The sequence below is a fragment of the Canis aureus genome, chromosome 3, assembly GCF_053574225.1.
Source record: "Canis aureus isolate CA01 chromosome 3, VMU_Caureus_v.1.0, whole genome shotgun sequence".
Taxonomy (NCBI): Eukaryota; Metazoa; Chordata; class Mammalia; order Carnivora; family Canidae; genus Canis; species Canis aureus.
This window is the reverse complement of record NC_135613.1, coordinates 25,473,546-25,483,237: the sequence shown is the minus strand read 5'-3', so window position 1 is coordinate 25,483,237 and position 9,692 is coordinate 25,473,546. Positions and strand designations below refer to the sequence as shown.

General features: G+C 45.3%; 1 pseudogene; it reads left to right on the top strand.

The window, feature by feature from the left end:
* Positions 1-2,804: 2,804 nt before the first annotated feature.
* On the top strand, positions 2,805-9,193 carry LOC144304380 (meiosis-specific nuclear structural protein 1-like; annotated as a pseudogene).
* Positions 9,194-9,692: the final 499 nt, after the last annotated feature.

Below are 9,692 nucleotides of genomic sequence, written 5' to 3'. Positions count from 1 at the left end.
AGCCATGGCTTTACTCTGTTCATGCCTGGGAGAGACCTGCCTTCGTCCCAGCCCTGCTGTTGTGTGGTCTCAGCCTATCAATAACTGATGTTGTGGCAGAACCAACCCTGTGGTTCTTATGATTGCAAGATCCTCTTGAGCAAGAATAATCACGAAATGGGAACGACAACAAAAAAAGGTTTATTATTTTTACAGGACATGGAAATTGCATGGCACAGCTGTAACCCAGCAAGCTTACAGTGAGAGAGAACACCCAGGCCTGGGGTTCTGCTTTTATTAAAGGGAGAAGATCCAAGATCTAGCTGGGCTCACTCTTTATTGGTGGAGTTAAAAGCAAGAATTTAAAAGGGGAAGAGAAAAAACAAGTGGCCCAAATGATCAGTTAATCAAGATCTCTAAAACAGAGGCACCTTGGGGAGCTGGGGAATAATCCTGGGAAACAGCATTTTTGGCTGGTCCCCTGACATTTCTCTCCAGATTTCATGAGATTTCCTTCTAGATCTGACGAGATTGGACCCCACCTCTCGGGACTGGGGCCCAGTTCCCACAAGTGGGCTTTGCCATCCCAAGGTTTGTCCAGATTCTCAGATTTGGTCCAAGGATTCCTGAGAGGAAGCCAGAGAATTGGCAAGATCAGCCCCAAGAGGACAGGAGATCCAGCTCAGGAACAAGGCGGCAGCTTCTTTTTTTTTTTTTTTTTTTCTTTTTCTTTTTCCTCTTGCCTCTTCCTGTACCTAATGCCCTCCTGGGTGGACTGCCTCTCACATACTGAAGGTAGGGCCTGGGGATCCCTTCTTCCCCGTTTCAGGGCTCCCATTGGACTCCCACATCAGAATGGCCTCTGTGACCTTAGCAGCCTGCCAGGTGTTCCCAGCCTTGCCAAATGGAAATGTCAGGGCACTAGCTCTGAGGCCTCACAGGTATCAAGGCTCAGGAGTATCCAGACTTGCCAAGGTCCCCTTGTGCTCCAGTGCTCTCCATGTTTCCATCTAGGTCTGGCGGTATTTGGCCCCACCCCTCAGGGGCCTGGGGCCTAGTTCCTGTGAGTGGGCTTTGTGGTTGCCAAGGTTTATCCAGATTCTTGATAGATTTGGTCTGAGGATTCCTGAGAGGGAGCCAGAGAATTGGTGAGATAGGCCAATGGATGTGAGATCTGGTTCAGGAATGAGGTGGCTTCTCTTTGTTTTTCGGGGGCTTGCAAGACAAACACAGGCGGTCTTGAGGGTGTGAGAGACGGTAACCCCCAGGGAGAGCCTGCCTATGTGGTCACATATCCTGCTCTGGGGTTTATGGCATTTCCCTTTTCCTCCTTCCCTTCTATCACCTCCATTTTCCTGGGAAAAAGAGCCATGGAGCCCATTTGTCCTGCATGCACTGCTCCCTTTTTACAGCACCTCACCCAATGGCTAAAACACCAGTATGTTTGGGATGAGACTCCTTGTGACTTCCTGCAGGTCGCGTTGTGAGATTTAGTATGAGATCTGCAAGATTTGCCCAACCTCTCGGGGATTTGGGCCCAGGTCCAAGGAGTGAACTTGGATCTCATGAGATTTGGCTAGAGTTCTTGTGAGATTTGGTCGGTGGATTCCTGAAAGGCAGCCAGAGAATTCCTGAGACTTGCCATCAGTTTACATGACATCCGGCAAGGAAAGAGGTCACTTCTCTCTCTTTTTTTTTTTTTTTTTTCTTTGCTGGTATGTTGTGAGGCACAGATAGCCTTCACATGGTGAAGACCGGCCAAGCCGCCGGGAGCCCGCCGAGGTGCTGACGTGGCCTCCTGGGCCGCATGGCTTCCTTCTCTTGCCCTCCAGGTTCTAGCCCCTCTGGTGTCTTTTGCATAAGAGGCCACGGGGATCATCCATCCTGAATTCACGGCTGTCCTGTTGGGCCCACAGGGACTGGCGTGTGAGATACCGTGTCTTCTGGCACATCGTGTCTGGGAGCACTTCTGAAATCAGAAATGGTGCAGGTTGCGCCCAGTCCCGCTGCGCGTCATCACGTGTGTAAGGAGCCCAGAGCAGACTCTGCTGGGGAGCGGCCGTCCGCTCAAGGGCAGGCAGCTTCGGCAAGACACCTCACCGTTCCGCCGGAGCTCCCTGGCTGGGCCCAAGATCTCGGAGATTTTGATGAGATCTCATGAGATGTGGACTGAGATCACTCGGGATTTGCCAAATCTCGTGCGATCTGGCAAAGCCCGGTGACAGCTTTGCTCCTGCCTGCGGCAACTCACACGGACGGTCCTGAGAGATTGGAAGCCGGGGAATGCCCGCGGGAGCCCTTCTGTGTAGACGAGCCAGCTCTTAGGCAGGCTCACTGCCCCTCTCAGGACCTAATGCCCTCCTGGAGTGTCAGGAAGGGACCCAGATGCCCCAACATCGCGATTTCAGTGCTTTGTGCACCCCCAGATCGGAAGGGCCCTTATGGGCTTACGGAACCCCAGGCGATCCGGACCTCCCCAGACAAGATCGGCCCAGCGCTCCTATGTCGCGGCACAGGCGCCCAGGCTTCAGACTTCCACGCCTGCTGAGTTCCCGTGACGTTTACTGTGCGATCTGGCGAGACTTGCCCCCAACCCCTCGGGATTTGTCCAAGGGGCAGGGGCGAGCGCCCGCCCAGCTCCCCACCGCGAGGCCCGCCCGGAAGGGGAAGGACCGTGCCGCTGGCCGCCGTCCCGGGAGGTGCGCGCGCTGGCCGCCCTCCGGCCTCACGTTCCCTCTGGGAAGGGGTCCGTGCGGCCACCACCCCCCCCCCCGCGACACCCACGATCCTGTCGGCCAAGGCCCACCGGCCCTCCCCCTCCCCCGTCCCAGCCCCAGGCCGAGCGCCCGCGCCGGGCGCCACCCCCGAAGCATGCAGCGCAGCGACCGTACGCAGGACCCTGCTTCCCCCCGCCTGGGGACCGGACGGGCGCCTCCCCCCTGCTGGCCGGCGGGGGAGGCACGTGCGAGACCCGGCCACCGAGGGGGTGGGGAGGGAACCACGGACTCCCCTACCGACTCCACCCGCTCCGCCACAGGCCACCAACAGCGGCGGCCCCCGGGGGTCGCTGGGAAAGGGGCACCTGAGACCACCGGGAACGCTCCTCGACGGACAGAAACAGGGCGCCCCTCCACTTTCTCTGGGAGGGGCGAACAGGTGTGCATACACGCGGGCAAAAGCCCTGCCCCCTGGTTTGCACAAAGCAGTGTCCCCCTGCTGCCTCCCCACCCCCTCTGGCCGCCCCCACCCCGGACAAGAGAGGAGTCTGCAGTTTGGCACGTGCAGCCCCTTTTTTTTTCTTTTTTTTTTTTCACTCCTAAAAGAGGCCCAAAAGCCTCCAGGGAACAAAGAGCTCAGCAGCAAACTGCAAGCACTGAGCCTGGCCACCTGGCAAGAGGCAGAGCATCTCCCCCCAGGTACAGAACTGAGAATCAGCGCCCGCTGATTCCCCTAGAAGACCAGCTGGAAGAACAGGGAAGCAGCACGTTTACTGACCAGTCAGCACTGGAAAACTCCAGGACTGAGGGGAACTAGTATGTAGAAATCAAGGTTTCTGTCTTATGATGTGTTTATATTTCAGGTTAAGATTTTCCAATATGCTTTCTTTTCTCTCATCTCAGTTTAATATATTATCAACTCTTCGTTTTTAAGTTCTCTTTTTTAACTTTCATATTTCACAATTACATGTTATACATACATTCTTCATTTCTGGCTACTTTTCACCATATTCACTTTAATTTTGTATATATATGTCTTCTTTTTGTTTTTATAATTTTGGAATTTAGTACCCTTTAACAGACAGACCAAAATATACTCAGAACCAAGTAGATCACAGTTTTGGTCCATTCTGTGAGATTATATTCTCTCTCTCCACTACTTCCCATTTTTTTTCTTTTTTGTGTTGTCTCTCTATATAAGTTTTGCTTTTTTTTATAATTTTGGAATTTAGGGACGCGTGGGTGGCTTAGCGGTTGAGCGTCTGCCTTCACCTCAGGACCTTATCCTGTGGTCCCGGGATCGAGTCCTACATCAGGCTCCCTATATAAAGCCTGCTTCTCCCTCTGCCTGTGTCTCTGCCTCTCTCTCTCCCTCTCTCTCTCTCTCTCTCTCTCTCTGTCTCTCATGAAGAAATAAAATCTTTTTTAAAAAAATTGGAATTTAGTACATTCTAATACACGGGCTAAAATACACTCAGAAACAAGGGGGTCACTATTTTGGTCCACTCTGTGACATTATAGTCTCTCCCCCACCCTTTGCTCCCTTTTTAATTTCTCTCTTTACTTGTATTTTTTCTTATATTTTCTGGTCCCTTATCTCTTCATCAAATTTTGGAGATGGAATCAGGATTACAATGATAAAGTTACCAGTTGGGCCTGAAAAAAAGCATAAAAGACTAGAGAATCTCTTAGTGCAGAAATGAGATCTAATCAAGTCAAAATTAAAAAAAGAAAAAACAGATGCAGTCTAAACTGGATGCTCAAACAGCTAGGGTAAATGAGGCAAAAGAGAGAGTAAGTGACTTAGAAGACAAGTTGATGAAAAAGAAGGAAAATGAGAAAAATAACTAAGTACCCATGAAGAGAGGCTCCAAGAGATGTGTTAGTTTGAAAAAAAAAAAAAAATCCATATTATTGGAATTCCTGAGGGCATGGAGAGAGGGAACCGGAAGGTGTATTTGAACAAATTACAGATGAGAACTTCCCCAATCTGGAGAAGGAAACAAGCATTCATTTCCAAGAGCTAGAGAGGACATTTCCCAAAACCAACAAGAAATTGATCAACATCCTGACATATAATAGTGAAGCCTGCAAATTTCAGATAAAGAGAAAATCCTGAAAGTAACTCAAGACAAGAGATTCCTAATATACAGGGGGAGAAATATTAGAATGACAGAAGACCTATCCTCAGAGACCTGGCAGGCGAGAAAGGACTGGCATGATATATCCAGGGCACTAAATGAGAAAAACATGGAGCCAAAGATACTTTATCCAGTAAGGCTGTCATTCCTAATGGAAGGAGAGATAAAGAGCTTCCAGGACAGATGGAAACAAAGAATATATGACCACCAAGCCAGCCCTGTAAGAAATACTAAGGGGGATCCTGTAAGTGAAAAGGGAGTCCAAAGAAACAGAGACAATCTGCAGAAACAGGGACTGTACAGATAATACAATGGCATTAGATACATATCTTTCAAAAGCCACTCTGAATGTGAATGGGCTAAATGCTTCAGTCAAAAGACACAGGATACCAGACTGGATAAAAAAGCAAGACTCATCTATATACTATCTCAAGAGACTCATTTTAGACCTAAAGAACACCTTCAGACTGAAAATGAGGAGGTGGAAAGCCACTTTCCATGCAAATGGACCTCAAAAGAAGGCTGGGGTAATAACCCTCATATCAGATAAATTCATTTTTAAATCAAAGACTGTAGTAAGAGATGAAGAGGGACACTATATCCATACTAAAGGATCTATCCAACAAGAAGATCTAATATAAGTATTTATGCCCCTACTGCGGGAGCAGCCAATCATATCAGCCAATTAATAACGAAAGTAAAGAAACACATAGATAATAATACATTAATAGTAAGGGACTTCAACACCCACTCACAGAAATGGACAGATGTTCTAAACAGAAGATCAACAAAGAAACAGGGCTTTGAATGACACATTGGACCAAATGGACTTCACAGATATATACAGAACATTCCATCCTAATGCAGCAGAATACACATTATTCTCAACTGCACATGGAACTTTCTCTAGAACAGACCACATACTAAGTCACAAATCAGGTCTCAACCAGTAACAAAAGACTGAGATTATCTCCTGCATATTTTCAGACCACAATGCTTTGAAACTAGTACCCAATCACAAGAAGAAATTTGGAAGAAACTCAAACACGTGGAGGTTAAAAAGCATCCTACTAAAAGATGAACAGGTCAACCAGGAAATTAAAGAAGAATTTTAAAAATTCATGGAAAGTAATGAAAATGAAAACATATATTGGAATATGGGATACAGCAAAGGTGTATATTTCAATACCAGCCTCTCTCAAAAATTAGAAAAATCTCAAATACATAAGCTAACCTTATACCTAAGGAACTAGAGAAAGAACAGCAAAGCCTCAACCAAGCAGAAGAAGAGAGGTAATGATTAGAGCAGAACTTGATGAAATAGAGACCAGAAAAACAGCAGAATAGATCAATGAAAGTAGGAGCTGGTTCGTTGGAAGAATTAATTAGATAGAGAAGCCCCTAGCCAGACTTATTTTAAAAAAAAGAAAAAAAGACTCAAATTAGTAAAATCATGAATGAAAGAGGAGAGATCACAACCAACACCAAGGAAATACAAATGATTTTGAAAACATATTATGAGGGATCCCTGGATGGCTCAGCGGTTTAGCGCCTGCCTTCAGCCCAGGGCATGATCCTGGAGTCCCAGGATGGAGTCCCATATCAGGCTCCTACATGGAGCCTGCTTCTCCCTCTGCCTATGTCTCTGCTGCCCCCCCCCACCATATATAAATAAAATCTTTTTAAAAAGGTATTAGCAGCAGCTATATGCCAAAATTAGGCAGGAATGGAAGAAATGGATGCATTCCTGGAAACCTACAAATTACCAAAACTGAAACAGGAAGAAATAGACAACCTGAACAGACCAATAACCCAAGGAAATTGAATCAGTCATCAAAAACTCCCAAGAAACAAGTCCAGGCCAGATGGCTTCCCAGGGGAATTCTACCAAACATTTAAAGAACAACTAATACCTATTCTACAGAAGCTGTTTCAAAAGATAGAAATGGAAAGAAAACTTCCAAACTTCTTATGAGGCCAGTGTTTCTCTGATCCCAAACCAAAGACCCTATCAAAAAGGATGCCCGCCACTGCTTTTACAGTGGGAAGTGGTGGCCACCAGAGTCCAACAGGGGGATTTCCCTCTGCCAAGATGGCTTCCAGAAGGCAAACTTTGAGCTTCAGTGAAAGGCATCAGAAATCAGTATATATAAATTACTGTGAACAACTGCATGTCCAATCACTAAGAAAGATACAGAATAATATCAGGGACTGGGTGGTGCAGAATGAAAATGATGACCACGTGGAGCACAAGAGACTCCTCGGATTATTACAGAATGAACAATTTGAGTTGGATATGGAAGAAGCCATTCAAAAGGCAGAAGAAAACAAAATATTGAGGGAACTCCAGCTTGAAAAAAGAAACATTGCCTAAAGAATTCGCAAAACTAAAACATGAAACTCTAAAGGATAAAAAGATGAGGCAATAAGTAAGAGAAAACAGTATTGAGCTCAGAGAATTGGAGAAGAAATTAAAAGCAGTTTACATGAATAAAGAAAGGGCAGCCCAGATTGCAGAGGAGGCCATTAAATACAAGCAAATAAAATGTGATGCTGAAATAGCCAAAACCAGGATGGAAGAACATGAGAGAGCAATAAAGAAAGATGAGACTGCTGTAGAGGACAAATGAAATAAGGTAAAAGTACGGTATTATCTGGACTTAGAGAAACAACTTGAAGAACAAGAAAAAGGAGGAAGGGTATGAGCAGTTCCTGAAAGAGAAACTCATGATTGATGTGATTGTTTGGAAAATCTATGAAGAAGATCAATTGGAAAGACAACAAAAGTTAGAAAAAGGGGATCCCTGGGTGGCGCAGCAGTTTGGCGCCTGCCTTTGGCCCAGGGCGCGATCCTGGAGACCCGAGATCGAATCCCACGTAGGGCTCCCAGTGCATGGAGCCTGCTTCTCCCTCTGCCTATGTCTCTGCCTCTCTCTCTGTCTCTCTCTCTCTCTCTCTGTGACTATCATAAATAAATAAAATTTTTTTAAAAAGTTAGAAAAAAATGAATGTAACTCGAAGATATATAGAAGAGTTTCAGAAAGAAGAGAACGAAGAAGTGTGAGGAGATGGAAGAAGAAAACAGAAAAATCATTGAATTTGCCAACATGCAGCAACAAAGAGAAGAAGATCAGATGGCAAAAGTTCAAGAAAATGAGGAAAAAAGGCTACAGCTTCAGAATACACTGACTCAAAAATTGGAAGAAATGCTGTGGCAATGTGAAGATCTGGAACAAGTGAGACAAGAATTATACCAGGAAAAACAAGCTGAAATACATAAGATGAAACTTAAAAAAGAAGCAGAAGAGAAATTGAGAAAAAGCAAAAGGAGTTGAAGCAAAATTTTATAGAATAAATGGCCATGAAGGAACTAGTACTCCAGGCTGCCAAAGAGGAAGAGGAAGCCTTTTGTTTTTTTTTTGTTGTTGTTGGGTTTTTTTTGTTTTTTGTTTTTTTGTTTTTTGAGGAAGCCTTTTGAAAGGCTATGCTTGCTAATCTTGCTGAGGATGATCGGATAGAACTGATGAATGCTCAGAAACAAAGAACGAAGCAACTAGAATACAGGAGGGCTATGGGAAAACTCACTGAAGAGCGTCGCAACCAGTTCCTAACAGATAATGTGAACTGGAAGAATGGCAGTTGTAGCAAAGAAGACAAGGACACATTGATGGAATTATTGAAGAAAGACTAAAACTTCTTAGAGAACATGCTACGAAATCAATAGGATATCTCCCTACAGGAGTATTCTAAAAAGAGGATAGGGGATCCCTGGGTGGCTCAGCGGTTTGGATCTGCCTTCGGCCCAGGGCGTGATCCTGGGGTTCCAGGATCGAGTCCCATGTCAGGCTCCCTGCATGGAGCCTGCTTCTCCCTCTACCTGTGTCTCTGCCTCTCTATCTCTCTGTGTGTCTCTCATGAATAAATAAATAAAATTTAAAAAAATAAAAAGAGGATGATATTGATATGTTTGGTGAAGAATTTAGGAAAAGGAATGAAATTTGTGAAGGAAAGTGATACCATCAAAGATGTGGCAAAACATGGATTGTTTTCACCACTAGATGTCACTATAACTTTCGTTTTATGGATTCACTATCCCTGAAATGTAATCTATTTGGATTTTCTAAAAGCATGTCTGGTAATTCATCATTTGTAAACAATTATAAGAAAATATTTGGGGTATCCTGGGTGGCTCAGTGGTTTGGTACCTGCCTTCGGCCCAGGGTATGATTCTGGAGAGCCAGGATCGAGTCCCACGTCTGGCTCCCTGCATGGAGCCTGCTTCTCCCTCTGCCTGTGTCTCTGCCTCTCTCTCTCTGTGTCTCTCGTGAATAAATAAATAAAATCTTAAAAAAAAAAAGAAAATATTTGTTTTCTGATTTTAAAAATTACAGAATATTTTTTTTAGCTGCAAAATTGCTTTTAGTCAAATTCTTGTTCTTGTACTGATAATTTGAAGATCTGAGTTGCATACCATGTCACAACACTCCATATATAAAAATACATTACAGGCCAAACCCAAGAGACTAATTTCTCCATTTTACTCCTACCGCTTAGAGCTTTTTCTGCATCTCCATTCAGACTACAGTTCCATAGGTATTTGTGTTTTAGGAACTTTACTTCCCAGATTTGGCCAAAGTATCTTTTTCTTTTTCTTTTTTTTTTTTAAGATTTTATTTATTTATAGACACAGAGAGAGAGGGGCAGAGACACAGACAGAGGGAGAAGCAGGCGACACGCAGGGAGCCTGATGTGGGACTCGATCCCTGGTCTCCAGGATCACACCCCAGGCTGCAGGCGGCGCCAAACCGCTGCGCCACCGGGGCTGCCCTCTTTTTCTTTATACTATAAGGGAAGG